Source organism: Ursus arctos, unplaced genomic scaffold, assembly GCF_023065955.2.
Source record: "Ursus arctos isolate Adak ecotype North America unplaced genomic scaffold, UrsArc2.0 scaffold_23, whole genome shotgun sequence".
NCBI lineage: Eukaryota > Metazoa > Chordata > Mammalia > Carnivora > Ursidae > Ursus > Ursus arctos.
This window is the reverse complement of record NW_026622908.1, coordinates 2,663,406-2,682,361: the sequence shown is the minus strand read 5'-3', so window position 1 is coordinate 2,682,361 and position 18,956 is coordinate 2,663,406. Positions and strand designations below refer to the sequence as shown.

Here is an 18,956-nt window from a genome sequence, read left to right as displayed (position 1 = left end):
GACTTCTGACTTCAAATCCAGAACTATTTCCAATGTATGATTGGAAAAATAATAGCAACATTGGATGTGGGAGTCACCAAGAAACAACCATGATAAGAAATATCCATGAAATCATATTATGTTATAGCTAGACACCTGAGTCTGTTTTCAGGGGTTTTTATAATCTGGGTCTGTTTTGGATTGATTGATGATTTCCTAATTGTTATCACATCAATTAGTACATTCATTCATTCATTCACTTTAAAAAATATGCCTTAGTTGCTTACTTTGTGTTTAGTAATATTTGGTAGGCAGAGAAAAATACTGACTGTAGCCCATGGTATCCAATAGCTTAGCATAAAGTATAGGATGTAATAGGCAGTATATAAATTTCTTATTGCTACTATAGCAAATCACCACTAATATAGTGGCTTGAAACAACCCCAATTTTTTTAATCTTACAGTTCTGGAGGTCAGAATTTTGAAATGAGTTTCACTGGGCTAAAACCAAGGTGTTGGCGAGGCTGTGTTCCTTCTGGAGGCTCTAGGAAAGGATCCATTTCCTTCCTTTTCCCAGCTCCTATGGCCTTCTGCATTTCTGGGCTCATGGTCTTGTCGATCTTCAAACCTAGCAATGGCTGTTTGAGGCATTCTTGCAACGCCATCTCTCGAGGTCTGGCTCTTCTGCCTCCTCCTTCCTTATTTAAGGAAACTTGTGATTACTTTGGACACACCTGGATAACAAAGGATAATTAAGGTCAGCTGATTAACCACCTTAATTCCATCTACAGCTTTCATTCTCCCTTTCATGTAACATAACATATTCACAGGTTCTGGAGGTTAGGATATAGATATCTTTGGGGGGTCTGCTACCCCAAAGTGGTGGGTGGTTCTGGAGCACAGGTTGATAGTAAGAGACCTTACCTTGGAAAAACAATAACGTTGTAATTCTAGGCATCATGCATCCAAGAATCAGATAAGTTTTATAGGCCATAAATGCAGAGAGCAGGGAGGAAAGCCCTCCCCTGGGCTGGAGTGATCAAGGAACTCTTCATATTAGGCTAGGAAGCAAATAAACAATGTGTCGGGCGTAAGGTCAAACATAGGAAGCTACAAGAGAGCAGCAGAGGTAATCTGATGAAGACAGAGTTTTGAGTGCATGAATCTGGTGCTTGTATATCCATGGGCCTCATTTGACTTTTGCTGGCGTCATCCTTCTCTGTTTTATAGAAGGGAAGGCTGAGGTCCAGGGAGTTTGAGTACCTCATGAGAAAGTTAGTTGCTCAAATTCCTGGCAAAATGAAAAGGGGGTTTTTCATGGTTCTGGGGAGAGGAAGAGGCTCCAACTTTTCCACGGCCCATGAGTGTTCTCAGTAAACCAAAATCTCTGAAATTATTACCAGAAAAAATCCCTAAAATCGGCTTTTCTGTCTTTGCTCCTGATCATCTTCTCATGGAATGTGCTTTTCTCAGAGCTCACTGCTCCACGCCCCTTTTCAGTTGGAAGTGATGGTGGTGGTGACGGTGGTGGGTGGTTCTGGAGCACAGGTTGAGATAAGGAAAATAGAGCTTCTCTTGAAACATTTTGGGAAGTCTTTTTGCTCCAATATTAGATTACCATTCAGGTCACATTGGGTCATCAACTCTGGGCCTTTGCCTAAAGCTTTAGCTCCATTTTTAGCTCCTTGTTTGGGAACTATGAGGCAGCACAGTGCAGAGAAAAAGCACAGTGAGGAGAGACAAAAAAGATCTTTCTAGCTCTCTGTTGCTAGCTGACCCCAGAACTGCAGGCAAGTCCCTTTTCCTTGTTTTAATTTCCCACCTGTCAAATGGGTTGATTTGGCAGGTAAGTCTTTGAGTTCTGAGAGCCTGTATTCTTGATTGTAGGACTCAGCATAAGGGGAGGTCAAAAGTGGACCTGGATCCACCACTCACAAGTTCACCTCCTGTTTCCCTGACTTTATGTTTTACTTTCATCATGTGCTTTAGGTCTCTTCCTCACCTTGGTTTGGCAACCCTTTCATTGAAGATGCCCCAAAATATGTGTCATTGGATGTCATTCATTCATTAATCCCTCCATTCATCAACCAACAATTAAATGTCCATTTTTGCAAGGTGAGCAATTCCATTTTCCAAAGCCTTCTTGCTAGGTAGGAAGGAAGTGCGATCCAGGTTTATTGAATCATGGACATCAGAGAATGTCTGAGATGGAAGGACATTTAGAAACAATTGTGTTTAATAACTTTCTTTTTACAAACAAGGAAACAAAAGCCCAAAGAAATGAAATGATTTGCCTAAGGTCACATGGCTAGCAAATGTCAGAACTGGGAATAAGGATCAACTTTCCAGTCTTCCAGTCCAGTTCTCTGCCTTCTCCCTCCATTATCTACCACATTCTATTAACTGATTTGAAAACAAAGCTGTAATGAGCCCTAAATTATTTTCTCCTTGAGCACAAAGAATTTTTAATTGGGGAAGGATGTGCCCAAATTTGTGATGAGAAGCAATTAACACAGCCTCAGTGGAATTACTGGGCCATGGCCCATTGTTTCGGTAACGGCATTCTATAATGGGAGGAAAAAGAAGATGAAGAGGGAGAGAATGCTGTTCTTCCTTGTTCTGGAAATCTTTTGTCTCCTTATTAAGCTGTGTTTGTTTGCCAAACATGAGCCCAGTAAGTTGCATAGCTTAAGCAATTCCAACTATCCACCCTAATTCCTCAGTGTTACATTTGGTGGTTGATATCTCAGCTATATTTCATTGCTAAGCCTTGTGAATTGACTTCGGTTGAGTTCTGTCTATAAAAGGAGGTCTTGGGTACAATGGCTCCATTCTCTTTGTGATCCAGTTGGGACAGGTAAGTATCTGCCTTATTTGTCTTCAAACCAGGCCACCTACCCCACAACATATGGAGCCAATGAAAGTCAGAGACCAGTCACAACTGCAAGCAGGGCAATTGCCTTTGACCTCTTTATTCATTTCTTCTCTGGTGTTTTATTCTCTATTCCATTCTGGTTTCTACCAGATCCCCAAATTTTTAGTTTCTTATTTCTAGCCGTAGTAAGTCAATCCTTTAACTTAACAACCAGATTTATTTGGTTCAACTCTTAGTTCTTTCTGGGTCATGGATTACACTCATTCTCTGACTTTTCCCACTCAGGGCTACGTTGGATTAAAATCCAACCTAGTTTTTATTGGATTTAGTTCCCAGAAACCCTTTATCCTTACTCCAGCAATCACTCTGCCTGGCTCATCCCTATAGGCTTGCTTAGTCCCCTATAAGGAGTAAATTGACATCCAGGCCACTGTGTCTATTCCCAGGACTCACTCAGATCTCTCCAGCTAACTGCCTGGATCTGCCACTTGTATTTCACCTTCTCATTTCCCTGCCTTTATGCTTTACTTTCAGAATCTGCTTTGGGCCTCTTCCTCACCTTGTTTTGGCAATCCCTTTTGCATTATTGGATTTATCCACCATAGCTCCTCACCAGCTCTGGGCTCTGCTGTGGCATCATTGGTGCATTAGGTAAGAGACTGTCCCTCTAGTCCCTTATGCAGTTCTTACTAGTGTGAAATCACAGCTCCTTCATTCTCATGTGTTGGCCTTGCTGCCAAAGAAGAAATATATAGAAATGACTAGTAATTTTCCCCTGGTACTTTTAGCTGAATGTTTTGAATCTCTTGCATATCTGGAACTTGAAACTAACCCAAGATTCCTAAGGTTAAAAAAAGCTTAAAGATCAAATATAAAATTTCTCAGATTGTGGTTCTGTGACTACCTGCACCAAAGTCTCTATATTAAAAATATGGATTCCAAGTCATCACCCCAGACCAACTGAATTGAAGGAGATTATTAGATTGATGATTAGGCACAACAAAAAATTTGATAACTGATTTAATCTCCGAGATTCCAGTTGGTATCTCACTTAAACAATTAATAGCTATCAAAGGGCACTTCTGGTCTAAGTGGGTCTTGAAAAAGGGAGATTCCAGAAGTCACCAGACTGTCAAAGAAATATTGATATTACATGTATCCACTATTTTCTAAGAAACCATCAATAAGTTTACTGGATACTTTCTTTGCCTAGAACTCTGACCAGCCTTAGTGAGGGATACTAGTTGACTAAAACACTCAGACTAGCCATGACTCTAAAGTGAGGACACACATTTTCCTTTGTGTCTCTTAGAAAAGAGACAGTGTGGGGACAGCTTGCAACAAACCTCACCTTGTCAGAGTGAAGCTGTCAACTCTGGCAGGTAAGTTTGTTTTGATGACTATGATAAGTGAAAGTATGTGTGGCGAAGAAGAAGTGGGTCACCATTTCGAGATCCAAAAATTGACAAAAATTTTATGTGAAAGTAAATCTCTATGGGAGGCACCTATCAAATTAAGAGAATCTTATGAAAATGAAGTTAAAATATGTAAAAGGGGTAGGGAAGAAAGCTGGATCATTGAAAGAATCTGTATAACATCATAGATTTTTGTAGGAAGGGTCCTCAGAAATCAAGTAGACTTGTGGTTTTCAAGTTTCTTTTTTAGCACTTGGACTCTTTTGTCAAACAAAATCTTATGCAGAAATCTAATATATAAAACAGATAAGTACAGAGGTGCTCTGGTTAAAGTGTGAGTGTGTGCATGTGTGTATGTATTAGTCAGAATAAGCTAAGTTATGTGCAGTAAAAAACAGCCCCCCAAATATTTCAGCTGTTATAACAAAAGATTTTCTTGTTCATGTTAAATGTCTGCTATAGGGGTCTTGGGCTCAGCTCACAGCTTCATTCTAGAACCCAAGTGGATAAAGCAGCCACCATTTTGAATATTGCTGTTTTCCATGGCAGAAGAAACAACCTGAAGAGTATTGCATTGGTAATTAAATGTCTGATTTGAAAGTGACACACAGCACTTCTACTCAGATCCCAAGGGTCAAAATCAGTCACACAGCCCTACCCAATCACAAAAGTGCCAAGAAGTACAATCCCACAATGTGCCCAGGAGGTATTTCCTAGTGAAAATGTTTCGTAGACACCTCCATTGTCTATCACAGTGAGCAAGTATGTGTGTGCCTATGTGTATGTGTGTATGAGTGCTCTCTCACCCCTAGTGTTCTCCCTAGATACCTCCAGGGAACTCCTAGACTCCTTGAAAACTATTTGTGTCAGCTTCCCAATTTTATAAATGAAACTGAGGTCAAGTAGTTTAGTTAAGGTCAAATAATATCAAAACCTGGCCCAGAGTGGAGCTCTCTTGGCTCTTAATCCAAGGCTCCTCCCATTTAGTTCAGAATAATATTGTGTGTGTGTGTGTGTGTGTGTGTGTGTGTGTGTGTGTGAGAGAGAGAGAGAGAGAGAGAGAGAGAAAGAGAGAGAGAGAGAGACAGACAGACAGACAGAGACATAGACAGAAAGAGGTGACTCAAGAGTTAAATGTAGATAAAGACTCATTCTGGAAGGAAATGCGAACTTGAGGAAATTTTCCGTGAAGGCTTGCCATGCATTCCAAGTGACAAATAGATGCAGTAAAGACATTATATTTGCTCTGATTACCCAGGGGATGCTGGGCAATATAAAGAGTTTTTGAAGAGAACAGCAACTGATGATGAAACGTGGTATTTCTAATGTGATGAGGAAGCCGAGCAGAAATCACCAACTTTGCTAAGACCTGGGAGAAATACTCACATCAAGATCACAAGTGAGGAGGGCATCAATTGATTTCATTCAAGCCAAGGACATTGCACTGGGAACATTTATCCCACAGGATGAAGCAGTTCCATTGGGTTCAGCAAACATCAGCAACCACCTCCTTTGTTCGAAGCATGGGGTTCGGTGCCAGGGATGCCACAACAAAAGGACATAGTCACAAGAAGAGAGGGTGAGACGTGCACTTCAAGGTATGGAAACAGTGGAAGATACAGGACTCTGAGATGATTAATATGTGTATGTAGGGGGTTGTGGGGGTGGGGGAGGAAAAGCACATTGAGAATGGCTCCCAAGTTTCCCTTTTCCTAGTGTTTCTCACTGGGCATTTGGGGCAGGACAGTTGTCCCTTGGGCAGGTCTCTCCCATATATAGCAGGACATTAACACTTATAAACTCAGTGCTGCGTTCTTAGTCCCTCATTGTGACCCCACCCCACCCTGCCAACATAGAAACAACACTGTTTTCCCCCTTCCTGCCCCTCCCCCTTTAGAGCTACCAATTCTTCATCCTCACTTTCCACACTGCAGCCAGAATAATCTTTCTTACCTTCCTAAAAATACACATGTTATCCCATCCTCCCTCCACCTAACTCCTTCATTGCCTTGATAGATGTCCTATGAGCTTGACCCAAGTCTGGGCCCTTCCTGTGTCTCCACCCTCATCTTTCTGCACTTCCTCCCTGGTCCTTCATTTTCTCCCACCTGTGCTCCAAATACACAAAAACTGCTTGCAGTTCTCTTAGAAAGAGAGCCGAATGCTCTTTCCCACTGCTGTGCTTTTGCATGTGCTTTTCTCTTTGTGTGCATCGTCCCCTTGTCCACCTGGTGAAATCCTGTTCCCACTGATTTGATCACTCTTCCTTATGATCACTAGCCAGTACCCAACTTTGGTTTGACTTGATCATAGTGCTTGCAGTTATTTTTACTTAGAGCAAACTGCATAGTATAGTATTAATAGCTGAGGTTCTAGATAGATTATACAAACGTACCCTGCTTTAATACTTAGCACCTGTAAATTGGACTCTGAATCTCAGTTTCTTCTGTAAAATGAGAATAATCATCATAATTATAGTAATAATCCTGCATAGAATTTTTCTGAGAATTAAGATGGTGCAAGTAGAGTACAAGCTAACCATAGGTGCTAGTTATTATAATCATAGTTATGATTATGAATATCATTTTGATATTTTCCCTACCAGACTATGAACTCCATGAGGGTAGACATCTTGTTTAATGCAGCTTTGTGTTCTTAGTTCTTTGCACAGTGCCAGGCAAATGGGAGGTCCTCCACATATTTTTGAATGAATGAACTTAATTAATCAGGAAAATGTTAAATTGTGTTCAGTGAGTAAGAGCAGGAAAATGTCATGTATGTTTTAAGATTTCAACTAACATTTTTGAAAAAGAAAAGCACTTTTTTCCCTTGAAAGCCATACTTCATTTATTTGGGAACATCATCGATGTGAACCTGCTAGTTTCTGGCTGGTGCCAGAGCAGATGACTGTACGTTCTTTCACACCTGAGAGGAGTGTGGGAATATGCCCCAGTGGGTTCACATCCAGGTTCTGCTACTTTCTAGTTACAGAACTTGTACTGGTTACCTAAGATTTGTAGAATGATTGTAAATCTATCAATCTTGTTGGATTATTTAGATTAGAACTAGTTTGTTTTACTCCATCACTTACCATATTTGTGGTACTTATTGGTTGCTAATGAAATGTTAGTTATTTCACTTTGAATTGCTGGATGAATTTTTTCATAGTAAGCTTATGAGTAACTAGGTGGGGATTCAAGGTCTGTATGTCAGGGATCTGTGGTTGGCAAGGACAGGCATTCCCTGAAGCTCATCAGGCTCCTTTAAGTTCGTTCTCTCTCTTACTGTTCTGCTTTCCCTAAGCATTTCTCCTTCATTCCTCTTTGTTCCACTGGCTTCTCTGTGTACCCCTCTACTTGTACAAGACCCATCATGGCTGCCGTAAGATGGTGATTTTATCCCCTGACTGCACCACTGCACTCCCTACTCCCCACTGCTATCAGACTTAGGCTTTTGTGTTTCAATTACAAATTCCTGGGAGAGAGAATCTGATTGGACTAACTTCTGGCTAGGAGGTGCCCCTCTCTTGTTCAATTAACTTTGCCAGAAGTGGGGCTAAGGGCGGTGGAAGAGGTAGGGTGGCAGAACGTGGTTGCCAAGGTTGAGGTTTTTTCCAGGAAGAGAATGTGGGGGTCTTCTGGTACAGTGTCCTGTCCTCTAGGGCTCTGTAGTCTTTCTGTGTTCAGTAAAAGAGGAACAGGAGGGGAAGATGAGATTTTGTGACAGAGCAAAAGTGCCATCGTATCGACTAATTTAATTTTTTTCCTCTGGCTATCATACATGCTATCTTTCTTGTTTTTCATTTGTTTTGATATTGCTTTTGTTGTTTTTAACTTCTGAGGTGCCACCAGGAACATCGACTTAGTTTTGATGGGATTCAAGGAAGTCCTGTCACTTGCCTCATGATGCATACCCCTTAATTCTGTTCTTCTCAGGTCAAACCCTTAACGGTAGTCATTAAAATAAACCCTCAGGCTGGAGTTGAATTGATCAAGTAATTGTGAAGAAAATGAAATTATAGATTTCAGCAACGTCTAAGGCAATGGGTTTCTCCTTCCCTCCCTATGACCCCCAGTAGTAGAGTCCCCACACCTTTCTTCCACCATTATTAACCATGTAAATTATCCTTTAATGTGTCTGATGGCCCTAAACCTATAGTCATGACCTGTGGTCTCACACACAATCAGGTTAGGAAGCTGTGGTGGGAACAGGGTCTCCAACTGAGAACCAGGGAGGCCTGCAGTTAACGTGGAGGTGAGAGGAGCTTCTCTATGTCAGGGGCAGGAACATCAAGAAGGAAGGGAGCTCATGCTGGGCTACAAGATCATTAGACCAAAGGCCTGGGACTGGGTAATAGTGGTCCTTTGAGCAGTATGAAAGGACTCCACCTTAAAAACCCAATCCCAAGGGTAAGCATTGTATATTGCTTCTTGTTTGTTTGCTTTCTCAGATATCCCTGGTCAGGGAGGATTTAGGGTTTCTTTTTTTCTTTCCTTTTCCTTCTTTTTTTTTTTCTTTTTCTTTTTCTCCCCTCTAACATCAACCTAATGGCAAAGAGCTTGAAAACCCTCAAGTTTTGGGGTTGACTGGAATCAGATCTGCCTGTGCCCATCAGTTGGTGGGAAGCTTGGAAGGTTCCAGGAGAGCCTTACCTTTGAACCAGAACCCCTTTGCCACCTTCTGCAGGCAGATCCTTTGTAGTGGAGATGGAAATATTTGTTCTCCATAAACAACAGAGCAGTACTCTTGTTGGACCCTTCCCTCTGCTGAGAATTTGGAGTAGCACTTTATCAACCCTGAGTGTGCTGCCTTGCTTTAATGTCTGGCAGAGCATGAATTGTAAACACGTCATTAGACCTTAAAGGCTGCCCCGAGATGCTAGCTGGAGAACAGGCCCTGAAGAAAAGAGGAGTTGGGCTGAAAATGAGCTTCTGAATAATTTATCATGAATTGAAAAGTCAATACCTTAAGTGAGGCGTGGTGAAGCTCGGGAACTTGGAGGTAAACACTGCGAGGATGTAATTTTTGAGAGAATATTACCAAAAGGAATGGCTCTTTGGCAGAAATAGGAGATGGAGAGCCCATGATCAAGGGCTGGGGTGGGGAGGGAGCAACAAAAGGAGAAGTGAGAGCAGAGCTGGCCATCAAGGCCACTGACTCTTAACTGGAGGAGATGTTAGGCCAGAAAGGAGTTGGGGAATGGTTGAGAACAAAATGAGAATGCTAGGGAGAGTTCCAAAAAGACCTAAATAGTGAGCCCAGGAAAGCTTGCTGGAGGAGAGAGGACCCAGGCCTGGAAGGGAAGATTTGATGAAGGGAGGGGAAAGAAAGGGAACTTCATCAGACAAACCATGAAGGAGCAGCAGAGAGAAGCTGAAGAAGGTGGTGGCAGTGCTGGCTGAGGAACGCCACGTGGAAGAATGGAAATGCACTCAAGTTTGGCATGGGAGCCCCTGCAGATTCTTTGACAGGACATTGACATTCGTTCATTGATTCATTCCACAAATAATCAGCATATAATTGAGTAGCTGTGTTCCAGAGACTCGGCTGTGCATGCCATGGTGAACACAAGATAGGCATGATTCCTGACCTCACAGAACTTACATTCTAGTAAGGAAGACACATAATCAACAAATTGTAAGCACATTCATTGTGCTAAGTGTGCTATATGCACCATCTCAATCTTTACTGTGAGGTTAAGAGGTAGGTGAGCTAATTATCTCCATTTTACAGATGAAGAAACTGAGGCTTAGGGAGGTTAGGTAATTTGTCCGAGGAAACCCAGCTACTAAATGGTGGAGGTACAAATGTATAATGCGATTGCATAGTTATGAATTTGGTTAAATCTTAGATGGGGAAGTAGATGGGGCCACGGGCCAGTGTTGGACACATGATTTTGTTCAGGGGGTCAGGGAGGCTTTCTGGAGGACAGAGCTAAGATGACACCTGCAAGATGAGCTGGGTGATGTGCGATTGAGTGGCACCTTGGTGAAGGGGGAAGGTAGAAGAGGCCAGATATGGCAAGGCTCTGAAAGACTGTCAGGGAGGCTGGACTTTATCGTGAGGGCAGTGAGAAGCCACTGAAGGGTTCTGAGAGGGGAGGGATGGAGAGTGTGTGTGACAGAATCAATTTTGCATTTTTAGGAGATCACTCTGGCTGCTTTGCAGGGAATTGATTGGTGGGGCCAGGAGTGCAAGCTGCTGGAACAGTAAGGACGTTGAGAAACAGGAAATAAGTGAACCAATAAATGTGTCAAGCCCTTGAATGGTTTATTCATAGGAGACTCCCTCAGTCCCGTGCTCAAAGCCTTTTCCCCCCCACTTACATCCAATTCTAATAATTCAGCTGTTTGTTTTCCCAATTTGTAGCAGATGAGTAATAACTTAAGAAAGAATTCGAGAATGCAGTGGGAAGGAAGCACTGGCCATTGTGAAAAGTGGCAGTTTGATTCTAAGGAAAGATACACATTAAAAATACTAAAATAAATCTAAGTTGCTCAGCAGGTCGGGATTGTTCAGTAGAAAGGCAAATAACCCTACCCCAAACACATCCTCTCATTTCAACCTTGTATTTGATAACTTTAGTGATTACATTGAATCAACAATAAAATGTGATATTAACCTCTCTTTAAAAAGTCAGGAAAAAAAAAGAGGATGATTTTACATTCCCAGCAGTGCCTGTGACTTGCTGAGTGGCTGCTGGACTGATCCCAAGATAGCCTTGAAGGCTGGAGCTCGTGTTCCCACTCTAGTCCCCAAGGCCAGCTCTGGGTCTCCCCCTGTATGATGGTGGCCATCCCAAGGTCGCTAGAGCAGAGGGACTGGTCTTGGTCAAACCCTCTGGCCTTTCATCAGTGAGCCTGGCACATGAGCTGAGGCAAGATGGATGACAAAGCGGTCATGACGGCCATGGTCCTCCTTCAGAAGCTCGGCAGGAACATTTTCTAGACTGACAGAGGTAGTCTTTGAGGGACTTAGAGAGGTCGCAGATGTTAGAGAACCTCCTCAGGGAAGTACAGGGTATAAATGGTACCTTAGTGATTTCACCACACATGCATGGCTCTAGCCCCTCACTGCCCCCCCCCACTGGGCTCCTCATTGCTCCCCCCCCATCCACTGGGCCCCTCACTGAATCCCTCACTGCACTCCTCACTGTGCTTCTCACTGTGCCACTCACTGGGTCCCTCAATGAGTCCCTTATTGAGTCCCTCACTGGGCCCCTCACGGGCCCCTTACTGGCCCCCCTCACTGGGCCCCTCACTGAGTCCCTCACTGGCTCCCTCACTGCATCCTCACTGGACCCCTCACTCAACCACAGTGGGTCTTGGCCTAGATTAAGTGTGAGATGCACCCTGGCTGTGGGGACTTGGATTGGCTCTTCTCTGGTCTGAGACTGATGTCCTCCAGGGCCCTTATGCTCAGGTGGTCAGGCACCGTCCATCATCCCTGAGGTGTGTACTTGACCTTTGCTAGAGTGATGAAAAGTACTGCCAGGGAAGCAGGTCGATGAAAGACTCCTGAACAACTTCTCCTATTTCAAGAAACTTATTTTGTTGTTGTTGTTGTTAGTTTAGTAAACAGACTGAAACCTCCATTAGAGTTGCCTGAGACATTTGGATTCCATTTGGGAAGCTCATTAGGAGAAAAAGCTTTGGTAGCAGAAAGTTGGTTAGTTCTGAGAAGGCAGCTCAGACCTCAACTCTTTACTCAGTTTTGACATTCTGGCTGGGAACCATGGCCATCGGAAGTAGGACGGTTGAAACTACGTCTCTTGCACAACTTTTGCTAGCTGGAGTTTTAGGTATATTTTTTGTTGCTATGATAACCGTAATTTTTTCACTGTCTTCAAATTATTTTTTGGAGTGTAGAGAAGCAGTTGATTTTTGTTTATTGATCATATATCTAGCAACTTGTTAGAGTATCTTATTAATTATAATAAATTGGCATTTATTTGGAGTTCTCACTCTCTAAAATCATTATTAGAGAACAATGACAGTTTTATCTTTTTGAAAGAAAAAAAGGAATACATGTTTGTATATTTTTGAAAGATTCTCACTCAAACTGATTGAAATAAACAAAGAAATTGAGTTTCAATTATCCGGATATGCTTATATGTCAGATTTATTGTTCTCTGACACTATCAGATAATATATAATTTAGGTAAAAATAGTATTCATTAATTTATTAAATATTTATGTAGTACAATGATAGGCTTTGAGGCTATTACGGTAAAACTCAGAGACCCAACTCTGCCCTCCTGAAGCCAATTAGATTCCAGTTAATAGGGCAGGAGAGAGATGAAGGTTTAGTTAAGGTCATGGAGAAGACATGGAAGGAGTTGTGACATAATTAGTAGTTAAAACCAGTACCAGGTGGTCATGGATTGGGCATGAGGAGCAAAGGAGAGGGAATTGTAAAGGGTAACTTCTGGGTGTCTGGTTTAAGCACATGAGTCGGTGTTACCCTTCACTGTAATGGGGAACGCTGAAAGAGGACCAGAATGGGGAAGGCGGACAGCAGGGGATGCTCATGAGTTTGGTTTTGCCATTTTGATCTTGAGTTGCTTTTGAGTCTAAGGAAGGATGTTGGCAGGCGATTGGATACATTGGTCTGGAGCTTGGAGGAGAGACCTGGCTGGAATCATCTGTCGTTAGAGAGTAATTGATGGTTTGGGTGTAGATGAAATTGGCTGGGCTGGAGAAAACAGAGGAAGAAGAGGAGAGAGGTGTGAACGGAATCTTGAGGAGTTACAACATTTAATGGTCAGGTGACAAAGAATAGGTTGGCAATGGGATGAGGCAAGAGGAAATGCAGGAGTACCTGTTGTCCTAGAAGCTAAGGGAATTGAATGTTTTAGGAAAGAAGGGAGAGTGAACAATATCAAAATCCGCTGAAAGGTTAAGTAGGATGAGGACTGAGAAATTCCTTTGGATTTAACCACGTTGTAATCACTGGAAACATTATTGAGAGTTATTTTGGAGATGATCATGTTAAAGAGTGAGTGGAAAGTGGATTTTTTGATAAGTTATTGGAAAATAAGTGAATCTGCACTATTGTGTTTAGGTTTCAGAGTGCAACATCACGAATAAGGATGTTATCTGTTAAGGCTTACAGAAATAATCTTTATGAATGAGCATAACTTTAAAATCCTGGGCCTACCCATTCAACAGCTGTTGGAGACTCTGCCATGAAATTAGGATGGGATGGCATGGAGTTTTGCCATGTCTGTCAAACTACATGGGGACACGGGGTCTGTCAGCTCACTCATTATGCTTGCAAATGCCTGGATAAGGATAAAGGAGCCCAGGCATCCTGGAGAATCATTACCAAATACCTAGACACTGTTTGGGTTTGTGCTCTGTCGGGAGAGTGACTATATTGCTATCTGTAAATACATTCTGCCACATCAGCCTATCCATTGGCACCTGCTGAGGCTATTTTATCTGGAATCATCTGAGCACTTTGTACTTTTGTGCATCTGCATTTGTTTTGGAACTAAGTATATAGAAGTTCTTTGATGACAAATTCCACAGTGCACTAAAGAGGGACTCTGGCCCTGCTGCAAAGGCAAGCTGTCCCCATCGCTGGTCTCTGGCTCTGTCATAGGAAGCAGATTGTTGACTGTCTCCCAGCTGCTTCTTGCCACTTGCAATTTGTACTTTCTGTAGAAATCACTCTGTTCTGAATAAGCCAGTCACCTCACTGTTGTGAAAAGGTTGTGTGTCTGTTGAATATTTTATTTACCATCTGGCTGGCAGCAAAGTACAGAACCTGCATGAGGGCCAATAATGCCCCAGACCACCATATACCAATCCTGAAAAGGTCGCTTGCTTCTCCTCATGCCTGGCAGGCACCATCAATCCCTCACACAGGTCCTGTGCTCTTCTTCTGAGGCTTTGAGAAGGAGGGTTCCGTGCTGTGAAGCAGCTGAAGGAGATTTCCGTTCTTTTACCCCGGTATCGGGGTAGCCTCCAGGCATTTTCCTAAAGAAGAGGGGCATTTCATCATCCCACCCCATCTTCTTCTTGCCTTCTGAAGCCCACACAAGACTTTCCAGGGTAGCACCTTCCATGGGTATGAGAGAATCTATGACTCTACCTCTGCTATCAGTAGGAACTCGATAAATGTGACTCCCCTTCGTCTTTGCCAACCAGATTCTCTCTTTCAGAAAGGAGGAATTTAGTGTCTCTTTCCCTTGCTCGGGGGTAATATCCAGCTAGGGTTTGAAAGTGCTTCCGTTTTCAGCAATCCTCTTTGCAGATGCAGATACTTCCAAGAAGTCTCTTACTTTTGAGATTTACTCAACCAGTCATTCCTTCATTGACTATAAACACCCCTTAAGAGATACCCGGGAGGGTTGTGGTATATGGAAAGAGTACTGGACTTGGAATTAGAAGCCCTCTACCATGTTTTAACGTTTGACCTTAAATACGGTTTCCTCATCTGTAAAATGGGTATAATTATAACTTACCTTATGGGGTTGCTGTGAAGATCAAGATATGTGTGAACAGTGTTGCATGGATTGAAAGTACTACTATTCCCTACCTGCCCTAGAGATATAGGTGGTCTAACGAGACACATCACGGTTCTGTGTAGTTCGACTTGATTCCACTTTTTTTTTTTTAAGATTTATTTATTTGAGAGAGAGAGAGCACAACTAGGGGGAGGGATAGAGGAAGAGAGAATCCTAAAGCAGACTCTCTGATGAGCGTGGAGCCTGATGCGGGGCTCAATCCCACAACCCTGAGATCACGACTTGAGCCGAAATCAAGAGTCAGCCGCTCAACTGAATGAACCACCCAGGCACCCCTGATTCTACTTATATACTGATACTCATCCCTTTAAAGTGATAGCAACATTAAAAATATATACGTAGTCCTTGGGCTATAGAAGGGTTAGGTTCCTGAATATATGTTATATAATATGTATAATTATGGATTAGAAATGAAATGTCATGATTTATTATTTAAATAAAAGTGTCAAGTACTATTAAAACTCACATTTGTTAAATGCTTACCACAGACTATATAAAAAGCTTTACAGATATTATTTCATTTAATCTTCACAACAACCCTATGAAGTAGATATTAGGTTTTATAGATGAGGAAATTGAGATACAAGAACTTAAGTAACTTGCCCAGATTCATAGAATTAGTGAATGGCAGACCCAGAATTCAAACCCAATTCTGTCTGATTACATGTGTAAAACCACTATGTTCTACTGCTTTCCTAATTAACATATCTCCTATTGGGCATTTTTTTAAGAAATAGGGAGTTGAAACTTCTATAAAATCTTTCACTATATCTCCACTAGTAGACAACTTTGTAAAAATGATATTTATGTGAAATGTGCAAAACTAAGAAATGGCTCTGAGTGTGCAAAAGAAAGAGGTGGTGGTTGATAAATTCCTGCTCTCACTAAACAGTGAATGTGGTTGTGTACCTTGATGATTCCTTTTACTTTCTCAATAGGGAATACATACAACTAGCATGAGCAGTTCGAGAAGTGTGTGTGTGTGTGTGTGTGTGTGTGTGTGTGTGTAGCTCAGGTCACAGTGTGGGGGCAGCAACCAGTGTGAAGCAGATTTCAGCACAGCCAATGAATCATTTTTTAATTATAAACATAATAATTTGAATTTCAGAAGTATTACATTAAGAAATATTCATTGTACAAATTCAGATGTTATAGATGAACCTGGTGTGAGGTTGGCCACTATCCTTAATTGTGGTCTTTTCCCAAAGAAAGACTGTGGTTAACAGTTTCATGTGTATTGCATCTAGATTTTATTGTGTATATGACTCATCAGGGGATTTTGTTAAAATGCAGATTCTGCATCAGTAGATGTGGGATGGGCCTGATAATAAATACCCAGCTGAAGCTAATGCTGCTGGTCCATGGACCACACTTTGAGTACAAGGTTATGGAGTATAGGCATTTTTAATTTCAGTAACATATATTCCATATCTTCTTTATCTATTCCTCAGTCGTTGGACATTGGGGCTCTTTTCATAATTTGGCTATTGTTGATAATGTTTCTATAAGCATCTGGGTGCATGTATCGCTTCGAATCACATGTTTGTATTCTTTGGGTAAATACCTAGCAGTGCAATTGCTGGGTCATAGGGTAGCTCTATTTTTAACTTTCTGAGGAACTTCCATACTGTTTTCCAGAGTGGCTGTACCAGCTTGCATTCCTACCAACAGTGTAAGAGGGTTCCCCTTTCTCCACATTGTTGCCAACAGCTGTGGTTTCTTGTGTTGTTAATTTCAGCCATTCTGACAGGTGTGAGGTGATACGGGAGTTTTGATTTGTATTTGATGATGAGTGATGTTGAGCATCTTTTCATGTGTCTGATAGCCATCTGTAGGTCTTCTTTGGAGAAATGTCTATTCATCTGCCCATTTTTTAACTGGGTTATTTGGTTTTGGGGTGTTGAGTTTGGTAAGTTCTTTATAGATTTTGGATACTAACCCTTTATCAGATATGTCATTTGTGAATATCTTCTCCCATTCCATAGACTGCCTTTTAGTTTTGTTGATTGTTTCCTTTGCTGAAATGAAAGAAGCTTTTTATCTTGATGAAGTCCCACTAGTTCATTTTTGCTTCTGTTTCCCTTGCCTCAGGAGACATATCTAGAAGGAAGTTGCCACAGCTGATGTCGGAGAGGTTACTGCCTGTGTTCTCCCCTAGGATTCTGATGGTTTCCTGCCTCACATTTAGGTCTTTCTTCCATTTTGAAATTATTTTTGTGTGTGGTGTAAGAGAGTGGTCCAGTTTCATTCTTCTTCACGTTGCTGTTTCCCCAACACCTTTGTTGAAGAGACTGTCTTTTTTCCATTGGATATCCTTTCCTGCTTTGCGAAAGATTAGTTGACATATAGTTGTGGGTTTATTTCTGGGTTTTCTATTCTGTTCCATTGGTCTCTGTGTCTGTTTTTATGCCAGTACCATACTGTTTTGATCACTACAGCTTTGTAATATGGCTTGAAGTCTGGAATTGTGATGCCTCTAGCTTTGCTTTTCTTTCTCAAGATTGCTTTGGCTATTCGGGGTCTTTTGTGGTTCCATACAAATTTTGGGATTGTTTGTTCTAGCTCTGGGATACCAAACAGCATTCCAAAGTGATTGTACCAACTATGGTTTCACCAGCAGGATATATGAGTACTTATTTTTCTTATATTCTCTCTAATACCTGCTAATTATCACATTAAATTTGTCAATCTGATAGGTGAGATATGGTATCTATATTTGTACCTCCTGATTTTAACAAGTTTAAGCATCCTTTCATATATTTTTTTGGATATTTATACTTTCTCTTTAGTTAATTGCTTGCTCTTATTTTTGGCCCATTTTTCCATTTGGATATTTTTGCCTATTTTATGGGTTTAGATGAATTCTTTATATATTCTGTATACCCGTCCTTAGTCAATTAAATATCTTGCAAATATTTTCCTCCAAATCTAATGAACAAATTCCCACCCAGCAGAGCTGTTTAGTGATTGAATGGAAGTGGAGCCATTCAGAAATGACGTAACTACTTGTTGGGGCGGAATTTGGCACCTTCATCAACTGCTGGTGACTTTCTCTTTAATATTACTGTAATATGTCAGATTGGAGCTTGTCAGACTGTATTATACTTGTTCATCTATCAGCTTCCTCCTCTAAACAGAGATCTCCCTGAGGGCAGGTGTGCAGGTCTGTGAGTCATCACTGTGTTACCTGTGCCTAACACTGGGTTTAGCACAGAGCGGGTACTCAGAAGTAGTTAGTGGGTGAATAAGTGGACAGATGGTTAAATGGGTCTAATTGCAGGTTTCCTGTCAGGATTTGCTCTGCAATTCAGCTAGGGTTTGCTTTGGATTCTTCAATTAGGTAAAAGAAGAAGAGCCAAGCATCTATTACTAGGACCCTTTGCTCCTAGTTAGAGGAAAATTCCCTCTGGTGGCTGGTCTTCTCTCCTTTCATTTACCTTTCAGACACTTTGTTGCTCAGAGGTAGTAATAGCACTTATAAAGGTAATACTTAGATAAATATAGTGCATTTAATGTGCTTTATAGACATGCATTCATCTAATTCTCACAATAACCATTTTCTCCCCATTTCCTCAGATGAAGAAACTGAGGCACCGTTACTGGTAAAGTAACTTGCCCAAGATCATGCAGCTAGTAAATGTGGACTATCAACCCAGCTGTTTGGTTCCCCAGTCAGTGCTCAAGAGAAAACATATGAAAAACCCTAGACCTGACATAGTTGTAGGTTCTAAACAAACATTCTCTTTGTTCACCTTTCTCCCCTAGAAGTGTGACTTTTCCAGCAGTGACATCTCAGTCCTGTCGCTTGGCAGAATCTAATCTGTATGTACTGTTCTTCCACCGCCTTTGTCTCTGAACTTTGCCTCCATCCCTGCTGGAAGCCCCAACAATCCCTTTTTTCCTAGGGACTGGGCAACCCCACCTGCCATCCAGCCAGATGAAGGAAGGATTGAGGCATTCTATCTTTAGCGCCCATTTTCCCCTTGTAGCCCCCACATTTTAATGGGCTTTTCTGGCCCCAAGGCTTTGCATGGTGCTGCCATCTGGTGGGTATAGATGACCACTGACATCTCTCTTCAATGAGTGGATTCCTTGCCATTGGCCAAGATCGGTCCATTGTTCCTTTTAATGCCCAGGTGAGGAACCCCACTTA

General features: G+C 41.8%; 1 long non-coding RNA gene across 2 annotated transcripts in view; it reads left to right on the top strand.

Annotated features, from left to right (window-relative positions):
* LOC113246253 (uncharacterized) overlaps positions 1–12,129 on the top strand; it is a 50,193-nt gene extending 38,064 nt beyond the window's left edge. The window contains exons 3-7 of one of the 2 annotated variants that reach the window (XR_008961061.1): positions 1,969–2,094; positions 3,389–3,505; positions 4,167–4,236; positions 4,732–4,846; positions 5,528–9,333. This is a non-coding gene — a long non-coding RNA (uncharacterized LOC113246253). Of the gene's footprint in view, positions 1–1,968; positions 2,095–3,388; positions 3,506–4,166; positions 4,237–4,731 lie in introns of both variants that reach the window. The other variant, XR_008961060.1, reaches the window with a different exon arrangement.
* The last annotated feature ends 6,827 nt before the right edge of the window (positions 12,130–18,956 follow it).